This window comes from Lithobates pipiens, unplaced genomic scaffold, assembly GCF_037356315.1.
Source record: "Lithobates pipiens isolate NorthernLeopardFrog02 unplaced genomic scaffold, aLitPip1_a1.2 Scaffold_22, whole genome shotgun sequence".
Lineage (NCBI taxonomy): Eukaryota > Metazoa > Chordata > Amphibia > Anura > Ranidae > Lithobates > Lithobates pipiens.
Genome location: NW_027507784.1, coordinates 337,151,069 through 337,171,871, shown reverse-complemented (window position 1 = coordinate 337,171,871; position 20,803 = coordinate 337,151,069). Strand labels below are relative to the sequence as shown.

General features: G+C 45.0%; 1 protein-coding gene across 1 annotated transcript in view; it reads right to left on the bottom strand.

The window, feature by feature from the left end:
• The window catches only part of LOC143925086 (E3 ubiquitin-protein ligase RNF14-like), a 65,874-nt gene extending 57,329 nt beyond the window's left edge, over window positions 1–8,545 (bottom strand). Inside the window, exon 1 of the mRNA XM_077449675.1 lies at window positions 8,243–8,545. The gene's annotated coding sequence lies outside the window, so the exon portion shown is untranslated. The remainder of the gene's footprint in view (window positions 1–8,242) is intronic.
• Between the last annotated feature and the right edge of the window lie 12,258 nt (window positions 8,546–20,803).

The window sequence follows — 20,803 nt, the reverse complement described above, 5'->3', positions numbered from 1 at the left end:
CTGTGAATATTTTGAGGTGCTCCCACCATCCCTGTGCTATGCTCATTATGAGGGGCTCCCACCATCCCTGTGCTGTGCTGACTTCCTCCTGGGGCTGCTTATTATGAGGGGCTCCCACCATCCCTGTGCTATGCTGACATCCTCCTGGGGCTGCTTATTATGAGGGGCTCCCACCATCCCTGTGCTATGCTCATTATGAGGGGCTCCCACCATCCCTGTGCTATGCTGACTTCCTCCTGGGGCTTCTTACGGTGCAGGTGTCAGTGCTTTATATCACGGTGCTGATGTCAGTACTCTCTATCACGGTGCTGCTGTCAGTGCTGTATATCACGGTGCTGGTGTTAGTGCTTTATGTCACGCTGCTGATGTCAGTGCTCTCTATCACGGTGCTGTTGTCAGATCACTCTATCACGGTGCAGGTGTCATTGCTGTATGTCACGCTGCTGATGTCAGTGCTCTCTATCACGGTGCTGCTGTCAGTGCTGTATATCACGGTGCTGGTGTTAGTGCTTTAGGTCACCCTGCTGATGTCAGTGCTCTCTATCACGGTGCTGCTGTCAGTGCTGTATAACACGGTGCAGGTGTTAGTGCTTTATGTCACGCTGCTGATGTCAGTGCTCTCTATCATGGTGCTGTTGTCAGATGACTCTATCACGGTGCAGGTGTCATTGCTGTATGTCATGCTGCTGATGTCAGTGCTCTCTATCACGGTGCTGGTGTCAGATCACTCTATCACGTTACAAGTGTCATTGCTGTATGTCACGCTGCTGATGTCAGTGCTCTCTATCACGGTGCTGGTGTCAGATGACTCTATCACGGTGCAGGTGTCATTGCTGTATGTCACGCTGCTGGTGATCATCTCCTGCACCCTCTTCTTTGCCTACCCTGGTCCCTGACCTTCCCTCTCCTCCATTGCCTTCATGCGCTCCACAGTCCTGAATTGTCACAACAATTTTCCATATAAAAAAAGAATGCTTGTAGTTGTCGATCCCAGATTCACCTCATACATGTGTTATGTCATTGGCCATGTGGTGGGACTATGTTTGCACAGCTATTAATTATTTTGTGGTTGCAAATTTGACCTGTAGATTTGTGAAGTTCGCCTCCCATTGAAGTCAATGGGGCCCGCCGTGAACGTTCCGGTTCGCGAACTATCGGCCGCGTTCGCGGTCAGCATTCGCGAAACGTCCCGTTGGAAGTTCGTCCATCACTAGTCAGAAAGGGAGGTTGTACCCAAATAAAATTGATGTCCTTTTTTTCCCCACAAATAGAGATTTCTGTTGGTGGTATTTGATCAACTCTGCGTTCTATACTTTATGTGCTATAAACAGAAAAAGAGTGTCAATTTTGAAAAAAACTATATATTTTTTTACTTTCTGCTATAAAACATATCAATAAAAAAAAAAAAAAAAAAAAAATCGAATTTCTTCATGAATTTAGGCCAATATGTATTCTGCTACATATTTTTTTGGTAAAAAAAAATCCCAATAATTGAATATTGATTGGTTTGTGCAAAAGTTATGGCGTCTACAAACGATGGGATATATACTTGAATTTTTATGTATCTATTTTTTTATACTAGTATTGGCAGCGATCAGCGACTTATAGCGGGACTGCGATATTGCGGCAGACAATCTGACACTGACACTTTTGAACCAGCAACACTAAGACAGTGATCGGTAGCTAAAAATATGCACTGTCACTGTACTAATGACACTGACTGGGAAGGGGTTAAACATCAAGGGCAATTAAAGGGTTAAATGTGTGCCTAACCAGTGTTTTTGTGTGTACTGTTTTCATTCACTGAGGGATGTACTGGACTGCTGTCTTATTTTTTCATTAAAAAAAGTGTTATTTTTTGCAAAAAAAGTGCGATTGTAAGGCCGCTGCGCAAATACGGTGTGACGGAAAGTGTTGCAACGACCGCCATTTTATTCTCTAGGGTGTTAGAAAAGAAAAAATGTATAATGTTTGGGGGTTTCCAAGTAGTTTTCTAGCAAAAAAAAAAAAAAAACAATGTTTTTTTAACTTGTAAACAACAAATCTCAAAAAGAGTCCCGGTCCTTAAGTGGTTAAAACAGGTTATGAAACTTAAAATCCCACATAGATGAACAATCACATTTAGTACAATAAAAACACTCCTTGATATATTTATGGAAAGAAAAGGGCGGTGATAATGATGCCTGGAGACCGAATCTGTGGTTACGGTTCCCATCGTTCTCCCCGTCCTAAGCCTGTAGTACAAACACCGCACTTCCTTCCTTGTCAGCCGACCGAGCGCCTCCTACCAGACCGAGCTCCTCCTACCAGACCGAGCTCCTCCTACCAGACCGAGCTCCTCCTACCGGTTTCGTCACAATCTCATGAACTGCAAATCAAGATTTGGTGATTGGAGGAAACTTCCTTCTCACCTGAACTTTCCAGAATGAGTACCCAGCAGCCAACACTTAACCCATCAGTGACCAGTCTGTAGTATATATGTATTAACCAATCAGTGACCCCTCTGCAGTATATGTGCATTAACCCATCAGTGACCCATCTGCAGTATATATATTCATTAACCCATTAGTGACCCGTCTGCAGTATATGTGCATTAACCCATCAGTGACCAGTCTGTAGTATATATGTATTAACCAATCAGTGACCAGTCTGCAGTATATATGCATTAACCCATCAGTGACCTGTCTGCAGTATACATGTATTAACCAATCAGTGACCAGTCTGCAGTATACATGTATTAACCAATCAGTGACCAGTCTGCAGTATATATGCATTAACCCATCAGTGACCTGTCTGCAGTATATGTGCATTAACCCATCAGTGACCTGTCTGCAGTATATGTGCATTAACCCATCAGTGACCAGTCTGCAGTATACATGTATTAACCAATCAGTGACCAGTCTGCAGTATATATGCATTAACCAATCAGTGACCAGTCTGCAGTATACATGTATTAACCAATCAGTGACCAGTCTGCAGTATACATGTATTAACCCATCAGTGACCCGTCTGCAGTATATATATTCATTAACCCATTAGTGACCCATCTGCAGTATATGTGCATTAACCCATCAGTGACCAGTCTGTAGTATATATGTATTAACCAATCAGTGACCTGTCTGCAGTATATATGCATTAACCAATCAGTGACCAGTCTGCAGTAAATGTGCATTAACCCATCAGCATACCTCCCAACTTTTTGAGATGGGAATGAGGAACACATATCAGCAATGGGCCAGGCGGGGACAAGTCATGAGAGACAAAGCCGTCACACCTGGCAGCGGTAGTCGTATTGCTGCCAAACGTATCACTTCCAGCTGATGCCGGAGGTTCAACTTGGATGAAGACCAGTTGTTAAACTCCCAAACTGCCCATCCTTATTAACCCCTTGATTTCCCCTTATCCTGCGTATAACCCCCTCATCTCCATCCTCCTATATGTGACATGTGCATTAACCCCCTTGACCCTCCATGTATGACCTGTATTAATGTGTCAAGTGTTCTAATACCAGGCTCCATGTTTTAACCCCCTCTTTATTTAAAAAAAAAAATTGGGGCCAAAAAAAATGAAATCACCTTGGGGTATATACTTTCCAAAACCTGGGTATTTTTGGCGGTGTTTGTACTATCTTTGTATTTTTTTTAGATACAATGTATAACAGAATGTATACATTGTATGTATAAAATATCAAACTGTTTTTCCTTTTTATAGTAATCCACTTAGGATTTAGTTTAACCTATTTTCACCTGCTTAACACCTACACTATATTACCAAAAGTATCCCAGTCTTGGTCCGTAGGGTTCAATATTGAGTTGGCCCAAACTTTGCTGCTATAACAGCTTCAACTCTTCTGGGAAGGCTGTCCACAAGGTTTAGGAGGGTGACTATGGGAATGTTTCACCATTCTTCCAGAAGCACATTTGTGAAGTCAGGTACTAGGTTTGCTGCCTCATCCCTTTAAAACCAAACACACATTAACCACTTAAGGACCGCCGTATTGCCATTGTACGTCATCGCAATGGCACAGGCAGGCACAAGCACGTACATGTACGTGCCTGCCTTCCAGCGGGTGGGGGGGTCCGATCGGACCACCTCCCGCTGGATACGGCGGTCCGGTTCGCTGCAGGAGCGATCCGTGATGAGGGGATGGCCATTTGTTTCTGGCCACCCCCTCTCGATCGCTCCTGGCCAATGAGAAGCTTCCTCCCACTGTGTATTGTATACACAGGAAGGAGGAAGTGATGTCATTCTCCTCGGGGCGGTCTTTTTGACCGGACTACGAGGAGAAAACAGAAAGTAAGTGTGCACCAACACTACACTGACATGTAGGTAAACACAGGCAGACAAACCCCCCCCCCGATCGACCCCCGATCCCCCCCGCCCCCCCCCCCAGTCACAGTGTCACTGATTGCAGTGATCATTTATTTACTGATCACTGAATTCAGTGTCAGTTGTAAAAGTAAAAACTGTCAGGGCAGTTAGTGTTAGGTCCAGGGTAGCCCCCTATCACCCCCCAATAAAGGTTTAACCCCCTGATTGCCCCTAGAGTTAACCCTTTCACCCCCTTTTGCCAGTGTCACTAAGCGTCATTTTTCTGATCGCTGCATTAGTGTCGCTAGGTAACTAGTTATTTTTTTAGGTTCACCGCCAGGTTTTTATAGCGCTAGGTACCCCGATATACTACCCAATAAGGGTTTTAACCCCCTGATTGCCCCTAGTTAACCCTTTCACCCCCTTTTGCCAGTGTCACTAAGCAATCGTTTTTCTGATCGCTGCATTAGTGTCACTAGTGCCGCTAGGTAGCTAGTTATCTTTTTAGGTTCACCGCCAGGTTTTTATAGCGCTAGGTACCCCCATATACTACCCAATAATGGTTTTAACCCCCTGATTGCCCCTAGTTAACCCTTTCGCCAGCGATCACTGTATAAGTGTCACTGGTGACGCTGGTTAGCCAGTTAGTTATTTAGGTTCCCCGTCAGGTTTTTATATAGCGCCAGGGACCCCCATATACTACCTAATAAAAATTTGAACCCCCTGATTGCCCCTAGTTAACCCTTTCACCAGTGATCACCGTATAAGTGTTACGGGTGACTCTGGTTAGTTTGCTTTTTATAGCATCAGGGCACCCACCATTTATTACCCAATAAAGGTTTAACCCCCTGATCACCCGGCGGGTGATATCAGTTAGGTTTTAGGGTCAGGGTCTGCGTCGCCCAAGGCAGCGCTAGGTTAGTGCCAGTACTGCTAACACCCACACGCAAAGCATACACCTCCCGTAGTGGTATAGAATCTGAACAGATCAATATCTGATCTGATCAGATCTATACTAGCATCCCCAGCAGTTTAGGGTTCCAAAAAAACGCATTGTTAGCGGGATCAGCCCAGATACCTGCTAGCACCTGCGTTTTGCCCCTCTGCCCAGCCCACCCAAGTGCAGTATCGATCGATCACTGTCACTTACAAAACACTAAACACATAACTGCAGCGATCGCAGAGTCAGGCCTGATCCCTGCGATCGCTAACAGTTTTTTGGTAGCATTTTATATTTAAATCCGGAAGGCAGTGCTTGGTTTTCGGGGTCCCGTACGTGGCTAGGCTCCCAAAAGGTCCCCCACATGTGGTATCCCCGTACTCGGGAGAAGCAGCAGAATTTATTTTGGGGTGTAATTTGACTTATGCCCATATCATGTGTGAGCAATATATCATTTAGTGACAACTTTGTAAAATTGTAAAATTCCTGCAACTTGTGGCAAAATATAAAATATTTCATGGACTCAACATGCCTCTCAGTAAATAGCTTGGGGTGTCTACTTTCCAAAATGGGGTCATTTGGGGGGGTTTTGTGTTATTTTGGCATTTTATGGCCTTCGAAACTCTGATAGGTAGTGAGGAGTGAAATCAAAAATTTGCACCCTTAGAAACCCTGAAGGCAGTGATTGGTTTTCGGGGTGCCGTACACAGCTAGACTCCCAAAAAGTCCCACATATGTGGTATCCTCGTACTCAGGAGAAGCAGCAGAATATATTTTGGGGTACAATTCCACATATAACTATGGCATGTGTGAGCAATATATCATTTAGTGACAACTTTTTGTAAACTTTTTTTTTTTTTTTTTTGTGTGTCATTATTCAATCACTTGGGACAAAAAAAAAATATTCAATAGGCTCAACATGCCCCTCCACAACTTCCTTGGGGTGTCTACTTTCCAAAATGGGGTCATTTGGGGGGGGGGGTTGTGTTATTTTGGCATTTTATGGCCTTCGAAACTGTGATAGGTAGTGAGGAGTGAAATCAAAAATTTGCACCCTTAGAAATCCTGAAGGCAGTGATTGGTTTTCGGGGTACCGTACGCAGCTAGACTCCCAAAAAGTCCCACATATGTGGTATCCCCGTACTCAGGAGAAGCAGCAGAATATATTTTGGGGTGCAATTCCACATATAACTATGGCATGTGTGAGCAATATATCATTTAGTGACAACTTTTTGTAAACTTTTTTTTTTTTTTTTTTGTGTCATTATTCAATCACTTGGGACAAAAAAAAATATTCAATGGGCTCAACATGCCTCTCCACAACTTCCTTGGGGTGTCTACTTTCCAAAATGGGGTCATTTGGGGGGTTTGTCCTGCCCTGCCATTTTAGCACCTCAAGAAATGAGATAGGCAGTCGTAAATTAAAAGCTGTGTAAATTCCAGAAAATGTACTCTAGTTTGTAGACGCTATAACTTTTGCGCAAACCAATAAACATACGCTTATTGACATTTTTTTTTACTAAAGACATGTGGCTGAATAAATTTTGCCCTAAATGTTTGACTAAAATTGAGTTTATTCAATTTTTCTTATAACAAAAATTAGAAAATATAATTTTTTCTCAAAATTTTCGGTCTTTTTCCATTTATATCGCAAAAAATAAAAATCGCAGAGGCAATCAAATACCATCAAAAGAAAGCTCTATTTGTGGGAAGAAAAGGACGCAAATTTCGTTTGGGTACAACATTGCATGACCGCGCAATTACCAGTTAAAGCAGCGCAGTGCGAAATTGTAAAAAGACCTCTGGTCCTTAGGCTGTTTATTGGTCCGGGGCTGAAGTGGTTAATTAAACATGTCCTGGGGGTAACTGAATGCAGGTAAGGCACTACGTGAATTGAATTACCACCTTAAATTAGCTACAGACTCTGTGTAATTTAATGTGTGTTCGGTTTTATAGGGATGAGGTGGTAACCATATCAGGTGCTAATGTTGGATGAGAAGGCCTGGCTCGCAGTCTCCGCTCTAATTCATTCCAAAGGTGTTCTGTCGGGTTTGAGGTCAGGACTGTGCAGGCCAGTCAAGTTCCTCCACCCCAAACTCGCTCATCCATGTCTTGATGGACCTTGCTTTGTGCACTGGTCCAAATCATTTGGTGGAGGGGGGGTTATGGTGTGGGATTGTTTTTTTCAGGGTTTGGGCTTGGCCCCTTAATTCCAGTGAAGGGAAATCTTAAGGTGTCAGCATACCAAGACATATTGGACAATTTCATGCTCTCAACTTTGTGGGAACAGTTTGGGGATGACCCCTTCCGTTGGGAACAGTTTGGGGACGGCCCCTTCCTTTTCCAACATGACTGCGCACCAGCGCACGAAGCAAGGTCCATAAAGACATGGATTAAAAATTTGGGGTGCGCTTCCTTTCCACTGCACATGCACGAGATTGCGGGGTGCATGCTGGCTAATTCTGGAAGAGAGTCCCAGGGGGCTTCAGGTGCCCACAGTCAGAATGGCCGCACTGTGAATCAGGAGGTTAAAGTAAACAATGCTGCAAAAAGAACAAGAAGGGGACACTTTTGAGAATTTGCCGATTTGTAAAGTACGAGCGATGTCTATCATGAGGAAATTTTTTATATATAAAAAGAAAGAAAATGGAACTCTGCTTTAACCAGTTGCACGCAGGCACAGGTTGGGGAGGTGGGGTGTTACCCGCGACTACTGGAAAAACGATTGGATGGCTCTACAGCTACCCAGATCCCTTTCACACAGCTGAAACAAGCTCAAGATACTACGGCAGCCCTGAGCTTGTTTTATCCTCGTTTGACTTCGAACATACCCAACCACACCCTAAATCCTGAAGAGATTAATTTAAAGCTCCTTTCTGGGATAACTTCAACAAAACTACCAATCTATCGTATTACTCCCCTCATCCTAACAATGATCTGGTCTTTGTAATTTAACCTCAAAGGCAGCCCAAAAAATATATATCTAGGTACCTGCCGGTGTTCTCTTCGGATGTGGAAGGGCACACAAGTAATTTCTCCTATGTCATCTTGGCCCAATGTGAACTACACATTCCATCATGCATTGGGATGTTAGTTCCTGGTTGGGCGTTACTTGGACCTCTTCCACCATTGAGCGTCCTGGTGCTGCATGTTGCCCAGCTGCTCGAAGACCAAGATCGCCATTGGACCTTTTTTCCTGGTCTGGCTGTATATTTTTGCATTCGGTCCTCTGCACTGTTGTTCATAGAATTCATAGGTTGCCTTTGGGCAGAGCATAGCCGCCCATTGCCTCTGTGTACTGCATCTGTCTGCCTGTGTCCTCCCCCCGCCCCTCCTTCCCCGAGTTTTTCTTCTCCATATAGAAACTAGCAGATGCAGAATGCCGTTCAGCTGAGATTAGTGCCTGAATGTTCTGCTGGCATCCCTCCCATTGTTCTATGACTAAGCAATGTGAGCAAAGCTGAGATATTTTCTACCCAAAAATAAACCATTCAATAGCAGCCCGGTTATGTGTAGTGGGTAGGGATGACCGGATTGTACCTGGGTTCAGTTGTGGAAGGTCCCATTAAAATCAACAGGAGCTGACTCTTTATCGCTATGTGTCATGACTCTGCAGTAACACTTTCATGCCCTGTCTGTCTCTTACCTGGTCTATGTATCAGCCTAAGGGCTTGCACTCTCACACCTGCATGATTAAGTAATCTTCCCTCAGTGTGCCTCCACCCTAGCCTCAACAGGAACCACTATTTAACACCGTGTTCTCCAAGCCTGCCTTGCTGAGCAATATTGTGTGCTTGGTTTCCTGCTTGCCCTGTGCTCTACTTCTGTCTCTGTAAGGCTGCTTTCACACTGGGGCGGGAGCGGCGTCGGCGGTAAAGCGCTGCTATTTTTAGCGGTGCTTTACCGTCGTTTTAGCGGCAGTCTGCTGGCGCTAGCGGGGTGGTTTTAACCCCCGCTAGCAGCCGAAAAAGGGTTAAACCCGTCCGCAAAGCGCCGCTGCAGCGGCGCCTTTGCCGGCGGTATTGCCGCGCTGTCCCATTGATTTCAATGGGTAGGAGCGGTTTAGGAGCGGTGAATACACCGCTCCTTCACCGCTGCAAAGATGCAGCTAGCAGGACTTTTTTCACTGTCCTGCCAGCGCACCGCCCCAGTGTGAAAGCCCTCCGGCTTTCACACTGGAGTGAAAGGGGCCGTTTTTTTTCAGGCGCTACACAGGCGCTATTTTTAGCGCTGTAACGCCTGAATACCGCCCCAGTGTGAAAGGGGCCTTACCGATCTTGGCTGGTTCTTGATTATTCTTGCCTGCTTGTGACCCTGACCTTTGGCGTGTTCTCTGTCTATCCTTGTCTGCTAGACGCCCCGACTTTTGGCTTATCTCCTGACTATCCCTTGTTGTCCTGGGGACACAGCAGAAAAAGGTGAAGGTTCTGAATTGGCCATCACCATCTTCTGACCTTAATATCATTGAGCCACTCTGGGGATATCTCAAACGTGCGGTTCAAGCAAAACAACCAAAAACTTTGCATGACCTGGAGGCATTTTGTCAAGATGAATGGGCAGCTCTACCACCTGAAAGAATACCTGGTGGAATGCCTGGACCTCATAGACAACTATTACATAAGACTGCACACTTGCTAAAGGGGGCAATACACAGTATTAAGAACTAAGGGGGGGGAGACCTTTGGACAGGGGGTTCATTGGTTTACTTGTTGCCATATTTTGTTTTATAATTGTGCCATTCTGTTACCTACATTTATAGAATATGAATCCCTGCTCATTTATGTTTAAAAATTGTCCATCCTGTATATTACAAATTCTTCAAGGGGAGGCAAACTTTTGAGCACAACTGTTTACTGCATAGGATTTTTGTTTTAATGTTATAGTAAGAAGGATGGGATCAAAATGACTGATTGAACCTTGAGGCCCATCCCAGTGTTGGCCAATTTGTACTCCATCCCATCATCTCAGGTTTTCTACTATTACCAGTTAACCAGCTACCTCAAATCCTGCTTTTGCTCACGTCAAAACCCCTGCCGACAATCATTCATTGATGTTCTGCTAACCAGACGCCATCATTCCATATTGGAGTCATACTCCAACCTTATCACGCACCAGGCGTCTAAATATCATATCGTCCCCTTCAACCCTTGGTCATCTATCCTTGACAACCAGGATGCACCAGAAAAGATTCTTGTAGGATACCAAAATGTTCGTTCTCTGGTGGTCTGTGAATCATGGCAATATTTCCTGTTTCGCCACAGCACGGTAGACCCTTCTCTTTCATCCTGCCCCTGGTTTGCCACTCCCAGATCATCTCTTCTCCACAGGCTGTGGACCTGCCAAGAGATCTCTACCTTCTGGGTGTCAGGTCACCTGAGACCAGGTGACAGATGCACTCCGTAGGAGTCGGAAGTGCACCGCTAGGTAGTGGACCTTAGGACTGACTGCTGCGGATTGTACCCAGGGAGATTCAGGACACAGGTCTACAGGATCACTAAGCCCACAAACACACGGTCGGAGATTTTGCCAACCAAATCCGTCGGATTTTGCCCGTTGGATTTAGTCTGACGGATTGTGTCCGAAACTGTTGCATACACTCGGTTGGGCCAAGTTGGCAAAAAATCCAATCTTTCAGAACGTGATAATGTCATTTCGTTACGATGGGACTACATTCAGGCTAAGAGAATCTGTCGAAATGAGTCTTATCGGACCGTGTCGTCAGATAATCCGACTGTGTGTGGTATGCATCGGACTGATTCCGTCCGAATCTCCGTCCGACCCAATTTTCCAACTTGTTGGAAGTATTTCCCGACCAACTGGGCCGGACAGACCTAATCCGATCATGTGTAGAGCATTTTCATCGGATCAAGTGCTGTATAGGGGCACAATAGAATATTCAGAGTCACCACAGGTTTGGAAATATCAGTTTGTAAATGGATAGAAAACTGGCTAAAAGACAGAATTCAGAGAGTCGTGGTTAATGATTCTTAGCCCTTGTACACACGGTCGGACATTCCGATGGAAAATGTCCGATCGGACCGCGTTGGCGGATAATCTGACTGTGTGTGGGCTCCATCGGACTATTTCTGTCGGAATTTTCGACCGACAAAGTTTTAGAGCTGGTCTATAAAAACTTTCTGACAACATGATCCGATCGGACTTTGTCCGATCGTGTGTAGAGAATTCCAATCGGACAAAGTGCCACGCATGCTCAGATCAAATTCCTACATCAAAGCTATTGGCTACTAGCCTGAATGTAGTCCCATCGTAAAGAAATTACGTCATCACGTTCTGAAAGATCTAATTTTTCGCCAACTTGGCCCGACCGTGTGTATGCAACAGTTTCGGACACAATCCATCAGACTAAATCCGACGGGCAAAATCCGACGGATTTGGTTGGCAAAATCTCCGACCGTGTGTACGTGGGCTAAGAGCCAGCGGGTGTTTGCCAGAGCCTCCAGTGGTGAGGATGGACTTTGCTGCAGTCTGGCTCCAGGTCGCGGCCCCTAGGGTCTCACAGCTCACGCTCACAGTAGACTACAGGAGAAGGAGGCAGCAGGCTGGAATGACAAGGATAGTAAGGGGATACGGCAGAGGTCAGGGCAACTAGCAGACAGGAACAACAGAGTACACGCCACAGGTTCAGGGTCACAGGCAGACAGGGATGGTCAGAGACATGCAAAAGGTCAAGGTCGCAAGCCAACAGGAATCGTAGAGAACACGCCAAGGTCGGTAACAGAGTCAAACATAGAGCACACGGCAAGCAGGAAACAGGAAGCCAAACACGCAATGATACACAATGGTTGATCAGCACTGCTGGCTTGCAGTGCTCAGGTTAATATAGGGTTCCCTGATAGGGCCTGGGGTGGAGCCATGCTTAGAGGAGAGGTTATAAAAACCACCAGGTGGAAGTGGCTGGCCTCTTAGTCAGAACACATGAGGGGAGGTAAGCAACCAGAGGAAGATCACTGCGTAACCATGACACTGGGACCGGGTATTAAAGTTTATTGACAAGATCCAGCAAATAGTCCTTGTGACTCTCTACCTCAATGGGTTCACATATGTCTCCTAGTAGCCTGCAGAGTCATCACGCGCGCTTGGATCCAACCCACTCCACTCCTCAAATTGCTTTGGTGAAACAAGTGCTTCAAACCCCATTTCTCATGGAGAAACTGGACACTATCACCCAAAACTCCAAGTCTTTAAAGCGCTTTATTGCCAGATGGCATTGTTTCATGGAACACTCCTTATTTCCGGAAGAGATTTCTCTACACATGAAACCCTTTTCAGACTGGTATCTACGTGCTGACCTTGCAAACACACTGGGCAAACTTAAAATCATAGATAGTTACTTCCAATCCTTAGACCCATTCTGTCCCCTAGACCAGCGATGACAAACCTTGGCACCCCAGATGTTTTGGAACTACGTTTCCCACGATGCTCATGCGCACTGCAGTGTAGTTAAGCCTCATGGGAAATGTAGTTCCAAAACATCTGGGGTGCCAAGGTTCTCCATCACTGCCCTAAATGTTCCAAATACTCTATCTGAGCCATAATTGTTGTATTTAGTTAGTGATGTGCATGTGTTTGCAACCGTTCCCTTGTCCGGTCATTGTGTGTACCCATCTCCACTCCTCAGGTTGCTTCTTTGGTAGAACCCGAGCTTACGTTTTTTTGTTTTTTTTTTTGTTTTGTTTTTTAAGACAACACAGATAGTCGGTAATCAGTTGCTATATGACTATTAATGTTCTCAAACCATGCTCTCTTTATCTCTTCATTCTATTGTTCTACACTGTGAAGGCTGTGTTATTTACCCCTTCGCCTTCACGGATATACTGTTCTTGTTAATGATATTTTGATTTAACAACACTTTATTAAGATTTTGTGATCAGAACAAATCATAGAAAATGGGAAACATTACAGTAGTAACATATAAAGTTGAAAATAACCAAGTAACTGAACAGGCATACAAGCTGTAGTTACAGACAGCTGATTACAAGGCAGATTGAAATAGAAATGGTTAACAGCAGTGTTAGGTCTGTATTGTGGTCATCATACTAGGACACCCCAACTGGGATCTAACTGTGTCCTAATATGAGTTAAGCAAGGAGTAGGATGGTACACTGCTACGGTGATCAAGAACATCAAGAGACAGAAAATAAAGGACATAAATGGAACCTGCAATGCAAATACTGAGAAATACCATCAGAAATAGAGATCACCAAAATAACAGGTAAATAACAGGTAAATCCCGGGATCGGGTTCAGGTTATCGCAACATGGATCTCCCAGGTCCCGCCCAGGAGGAGCGTTGAGGAAGATCAAAAGATCAAAGAGTAAGGAATAAATGTCAAAGAGTCATCAATTAATCCATGGGGGTGCTTAGTTCGGTAAAGTTGTAAAGCACTTCCAGGGAAGAGAAAGAGAGCACAATCAACATGTGTAGATCACAGTAACGGGGAGCACTCTTAAAGTAGCAATGGGGAAAGAACATCTACCCAGATAAGAAGATGATGGTAACTATGTATTAAAGTGGTTGCGGTAGTCTACTGTGGTTATAAAGTGCATCCAGCAGGACCACGTCTGTATGTAAGTGGAGTAGGTCTCGTGCGATTGGTGAATCAGTTCTTCCATTTCAGCAATACGGTTAATGCGGGTAAACCACTCTACAATAGTCGGAGGGTCGGTGGAACGCCATTTGCGTGGTATACACATGTTTGCGGCAGCAATCAAATGCATGGTCAGAGAGCGAAGATATTTTGGTTGTGGGTTAGATGAATAATGGAGAAGAAACTGCTCAGGTGAAAAAGGAAGCTGGTACGTGGTAATTTTTTGTATTAAGGTGTGTATTGATTTCCAAAAAGGTTGCAATTTAGTACAGGACCACCATATGTGGAGTAGAGAACCTACTTCTGTGCCGCACCTCCAACATTGCTGGGGAATGTGAGAACTGATACGATGTAGTATTTGAGGTGTCCTATACCATCTGGAAATTAATTTGTATGCGTTTTCCTGTGCCGAAACGTTCTGTGAGCCCTTGTGAGCGATCCGATGGATCACTTCCCAAACTTTGTCAGGGAGATGTGAGCCTAGGTCTGTATGCCAATATTTGGCAGACCAGTGATCGGAAATGTGGGTGCTTGTTAATGATATTTTATACTTTTGTATCAAAAATTCAATAAACATATTTAAAAAAATAAAAAAATGAATTAATGATTTGGCCTACAATACTAAAGTGAAATAAATATATCACCAATTCTAGGATATGAATTATGCGGTACTGAGAAGAAGTTGAAATCTCTTGTTTGGAATGTGGAATACGGCAGGGGTCTGATAAATAAAAATATATTCACTTATTTTTATGTTTCCTAATAACATTTGAGAGATTTAACTCCAGATGCAGAGCTTTTCAGGAACTCAGTCCACTCAGAAAGTTGCATTTTAGGGCTCCAGCCCACTTTTCTCTTTCAATGATTTTTATTGAAATTAAGTTTTATCAATAACAGGGTTCACTGTGATACATATTTCGTTCACAATCATGTTACATTTGTGGATCGCAAATTAGTGCGAAAGAAACCATATGTACTTATATTAAAACACTTATCAACAAACTAGTGAATCATAGAATAACCAACCTTCTCTTTCCAAGACTGTTCATTATATATCTGTCAACACTATCAATGACCTTTACATCACACTATAGAGAAACCGTCGCGAGGTAGAATCCAGTTATCCAGCCTGGAATCCTGGAAACCATCTTTAATGGTTAATGTATGCTGGTTTGGATAATCCGTGGAGCCCACTATCACATTAATGGGAACCCAACCATGGGAACAAAATAGCTCTTTGTGTAAAAGGAAAAAAAGAAAAGGAAACAGAAAGGGGGGTGAAAGAAGAAAAGAGATGAAAGGTAAAAAGGGAGAAAATAAGGCAGGAGAAAAGAGGGAAGGAAGGGAAGACAAAAAGGGAGAAAAGGAAAAGTGTATAGACAATCTCCATGCTCCAGACTACTAACCCCCCCCCCCCCCCCCCCCCAAGGCAACTGAAGATATCTAACCCAGGGGTTCCATATCTTTTCAAATCGGTTCTGTTGGTCTCGGAGAATACTAATTAGTTTTTCATTTATCATGATCCAGGAAATTTTGTTTTTAACTAGCGCCAGGTTTATCTGAGGGGTTTTCCACGCTCGTGCTATGGCAATTTTAGCTGCCACCAAAATAAAAGAAATGAGGGACCTGAGATGCTTAGGCAGGTCATTCGAGAGGTCAGAGAATAGGGCTGTTTTAACATTTTTAGATATATTCACTCCGGTCACCGAGTATCAAATAAAAAATTCTTATCCAGAATCTGTTAACTTTTGAACATGTCCACCAGGTGTGGAACACTGTGCCCGCACCCTCTAAAACAGAGGGGCGAAGCATCCGGGTGCATATTAGCTATCCGCGTCGGGACCAGGTACCATCGTGACGGTACCTTGTAATTGTTGGTTCTTCTATGACCATATTCTATGGTCGTGACGGTTGGTTATTCTATGACCATCGTGACGGTACCTTGTAATTGTCCTCCACGAGGGAGGTGTTCAAAATTCCCCTGTGCACCACGGTTGACCATCTGGACCAAACATCTTCTTCAATCGTCTCCCCCAAGTCCGCTTCCCAAGCTAATTGGTAAGAGAGCTTAGAGCCCCGGTCTGATAGCAAGGCGTACAACTCTGAAATGCTTCCCCGCGTCCCAGGCGCTTTGAGGCACTTATTTTCATAAAGTGTTCTAGAGTTGATATCTCCCTTGCCTTGACCAAGTGATTGACTATAGTGGATAATTTGAGAGAATCCAAATGTCTCTGTCAAGGGCATTTCAAATGTGTCTTGAAAGTAGGAGAGTTTTCTGATGCCTTTATGGTCTATAAAATGTGCTATCCTAAGTAGGCCTTTGTTGGTCCACCAAGCAAACTGTAGCGGGTGCTGTCCTGGCGGGAAATGCAGGTTTCCAAAGATTGGGGCTACTGGGATATGTGGTGACCTCAGAGGGTAAACTTTGCACATCCTATCCCAGAGGTCCAATGAGTGGGAGAGGGAAGGGCTCAGAATGGCTCTACGCTCTCTAGAAGGTAGTCACATCAGAAGATCTATGGGGAGGGGAGAACACGCTTGAGCCTCTAAATTAACCCAGTTGGGCCGATAAGTTCTAGAGTAAATTTGGTAAAGCTGTGTGCTCCAGCCCACTTTTATTCATCAACAGAAGTAGCTTTCCACAAGGATCACCCTTCAAGGGATCCTTAGCATCACACAGACAGTTTTGTGGAACCCTAGGGCTCCTCCAGAGGGGTTCCTTCAGAGAGGATTGCTTGACCTGAGGCCGATTGACCTGCCAGCTGATGGTGCCTGCATAGTTCCAGGGCTAAAACCACTTGGAATAGCTAGCTGCAGGGCACCAATGATCTTTGTAGCTGTAAGAGTGGCATTCCACTGGCCAACAATATAATTGGGCATTTTCCCCAATGACCCCCAATGAAGTTGTTTAAGCAGAGGGTTCCCCAATCTCTTAAGGGTGGAGAATGGCTGGCTTAGACCTTCACCCTTTAAATTAAGTATTTAGTAAACGGAAGTAGATTTATATAAGGTTTAACAACTTTCAGACTGCTGTATTGTAAAATAAAACGTTTGCGGAGGTGGACTTGTATTTCTGGAGTTCCGTTTATAAGTGTTTATAAGCGTTGATTCAGGAAAACACACTTAGGCAGTCAGTGCACCCATGATTGGCTATGATCTGAGCTGTCACTGGACAGCTCATACATATCACAGTCATTACATACAGAGCCAATCAGAGTGGCTCTGTACCTTGTGATCACTTTTTTTTTTTTTTTTTTTAAAGTTATCTTTATTGACATTTCAAGATGTGAACAAAACACTACAGAGCCTATTGGGCATACCCTGGCTCGATCACTACAACTTACCAACTAAGAGAGAACAAAAACAAAAACAAAAAACAAAACCAAACAAAAGGGTGAGGCATTACATAAAAATATGCATACCTACCCAAACCACTGTACGCTCAACCACCTGTGTAGAATATTCATATCAACCTGCCGATGCTACCTATCCCCTACAAGGCTTACTCGAAATACTTAGGAGATAAAGTGTACATTATAATTACATCGTTGCATGCACGCTCCCCCCCTCCCCCCTAACTATTGGTTGAGCAACCCAGAGGGTTTATGAGGCCATAGATGCCACTTGGACAATTGGGGTACTTAGTGGAACGATACTAATCATCCATCGAGTCAGCATTAGTGGACAGTGAGTCCGTCCAGATATCCCATACTTTGTAGAATTTTTTGGCACAACCGCGGGACAGGTAGGTAGCCTTGTATAGTGGTAGAGCCGCATTCACTAACCTCTTCCAAAAATTTAAGGAGGGCGCAGATGATGCCTTCCACCTGAGTACTATCGACTTGCGGGCATAGTAAAGTAATAATCCTAGCAGGGTTCTGACTGCCCGGCCTGGGGCCAAGGGTTCCACAAGTCCCAGCAGGCATACCTCTACAGACAGTGGTACTGGTACCGTGGTGATGGTCGTAATAGAGTTGGTCACCGCAGACCAAAAAATTGCGATCTGAGGACAGCTCCAAAATATGTGAATAAAATCTGCTGGGGACGAGTTGCATCTCCAGCAGGAGGCGGGAATAGATGGATAAATTTTGTGCAGACGCGCGGGCGTGTAATAAACCCTATGTACTATTTTAAATTGCACTAATTTATCTCTAGCTGATACTAGCTGTGAAAAAGGACACTCCCAGATTTCCTCCCAATCCTCAGCGTCCAGTGAGGGGAAGTCGACCACCCACTTTGCCTGGAGGTTTTCTAGTCCCGTGTGTATGTTAGGAAGTATCGCTTTATATATGGTGGATAAGGGCTTTGGTAGAGCTTCGTCCCTGAGTAGAGTCTCCAGGGTTGATGTATAAAAAGCAACCTGAGCATTATCAAACTGGGTGTTAAATGCGTGCCTAAGCTGCAGGAATCTAAAGAAGTGTGAGTTGGGTAAATCATATTGTTGTTTCAACCGGTCAAACGACAGCAGTCGGCCTTCCAAACAGAGTTGATTTATATATTTAATGCCCTTGCATGCCCAAACACTAGGGTCAGGAATGGAACCAAATTCCGGCAATTGTGGGTTAAACCAGAGAGGGCTGTGTGGCGATATATGTCCAGCGGGCATGGGTCGCATTGATTTTGCCACCAACCACGCCCGCACGACCGCTCTCATTGACGTTGTAAGAGGGAAAGGAGCCCTGGCACCCCGGTAAAGTAGATTCCTCAGCGCCTCATAAGATCCCAGATGTGCTGCTTCCAGAGCCACCGCTGCATTGGACTCATCAGAGACCAACCAGTTGTGGGCGTGGGATAACAGAGCCGCCAAAAAATAGGAGTGGAGATCGGGACAAGCCAGGCCCCCCTCCCCCCAAGGTCTCTGCAGCACCGTCAGTCTGAACCTCGGCTGACCGGTTCCCCAGAGGAAAGATGATAAAATAGAGTTAATCAGGCAAAATACTTTTTTGGGGATCCAGACAGGGGCATGTCTGAGGACATAAAGAAAGGTAGGTAGGAGCTTCATCTTAAATAAATTTATCCTGCCGATTAGAGAGAGGGGCAAATTCGCCCACGCCTTTAATCTACTCCTCATCAACTGTATCAATGGCTCCATGTTAAGGGTATAATAGTCAGAGGTAGATGTGGAGATGTGAATGCCTAGATATTTAATTTTGTCTGCCCATATTAAGGGGAGGTTGGGGTCTGCTACGTCCTTTGCAGCCTTATCAATAGGTAAAATTTGGGATTTATCCCAGTTTACCTTGAGACCCGAGCATCCACGAAAGTTTGAAAGAATGGTCAGCGTCTCTCGAAGCGACTGGGCAGGGTCATTCAAGAAAAGGATGAGATCATCTGCATATAAAGCTACTTTTTCATGTATGGCTCCCACCCGTATGCCCCTAACCCCATCAGCCTGCCTAAGGGCTGAGGCAAGGGGTTCCATCACCAGGCAAAACAGAGCCGGCGATAGTGGACAACCCTGCCGCGTCCCTCTTTTAACCAAAAAAGGTGCGGACAAAGCACCATTGAGTTTTACTTGCGCTGTCGGGTCCTTATACAAAAGATCAATCCACCTACGGAATTCTGCACCAAAACCCATAACCTCTAGAACAGAAGACATAAAAGGCCATGCTACCGAATCAAATGCCTTTTCAATGTCCAGTGAAACCATCACCCTCGTGGAGGACTCACTGGAAGGCAGCTGAAGATGTGTGAATACTCTACGTAAATTTATATCTGTTGACTTCCCCGGCATGAATCCTGTCTGGTCTATATTGATCAGGGATGGAAGAATCGCCCTCAACCTGGTCGCTAATATTTTTGTCAAGATTTTGAGATCATAGTTTAGCAGGGAGATCGGCCTATATGAAGAACAGAGGGATTTGTCTTTGCCAGGCTTAGGAATGAGGACTATGTGTGCCTGGTACATAGAAGGGGGCAAGAACATCTGTTTTTTACTTTCAGAGAAGACCTTCAGCAGTTTCGGTGCAATTAATGAGGCATACATCCTGTACCACTCACCAGGAAGTCCATCCGGACCTGGTGTTTTGCCACTGGGAAACGAGCAAATTGCCGCCTCTATCTCCTCGGTGGTAAAATCTCTATCTAAGAATTCGAGATCCTCCTGCGAAAGAGTGGGCAGGCGCAGAGAGTGTAAAAACTCCCTACGCCGGTCCTCAGGCCAGCCAGGGGCTGCTTCATATAGTTTTTCATAGAAGGATCTAAATTCACCCAAAATCAGCTCAGGAGAAGAGAGCGTCTGACCATCAGACCCACAGATCTCCGACACCACAGTCTGTGATCTAGAGTCCGCAACTAAATTTGCTAGGAGTTTGCCGTTTTTATCCCCGGATTCAAAGATCCTCCCGGCCAGAGAGTTCAAATCCAGATGTGTGGCCGCGGCAAGATGCAGAGACAAAGCTCTCCTCGCCTCAGCTAGCTGACTGAAGTGATCTGGAGTCGGCAAGCCAGAAAAGGCCTCGGCCGCTCTAGCCTCCCCCTCCTCAAGTGCCTGAACCTGACAAGACATCTCAGAACGAACCGCTTTGATCGCAGAGATGTATTCTCCCCTGGTGGTAGCCTTAAATGCATCCCAGACTACCTGAGCTGATGTTGAGTCCTCATTAATCTCCCAGTATTGTTGTAGTTTAGGAGAAACTTCCTCCCCCACCCTCGAGTCCTGCAACCATTTAGGTGCCAAACGCCAGCAGTCTCTACTCCCGGCATCAGACAACCCCAAGGTGACCTCCAGAGGGGCATGGTCAGAGAGGCCCGCGGGTAAGTACGAGACCCCCCTCACCGCCGCCAGGGCACATGTGTTACCGAAGATCAGGTCAATCCTGGAGCCCGACCTATGGGTGGCAGAGTGAAAGGAGTACGCCCTAGTGGTTTGGTGCTTCCATCGCCAGATCTCAGTGTAATTAAATGTTTGTGCCCATTGAAGTAAATCTGGTGAAAACACCCTA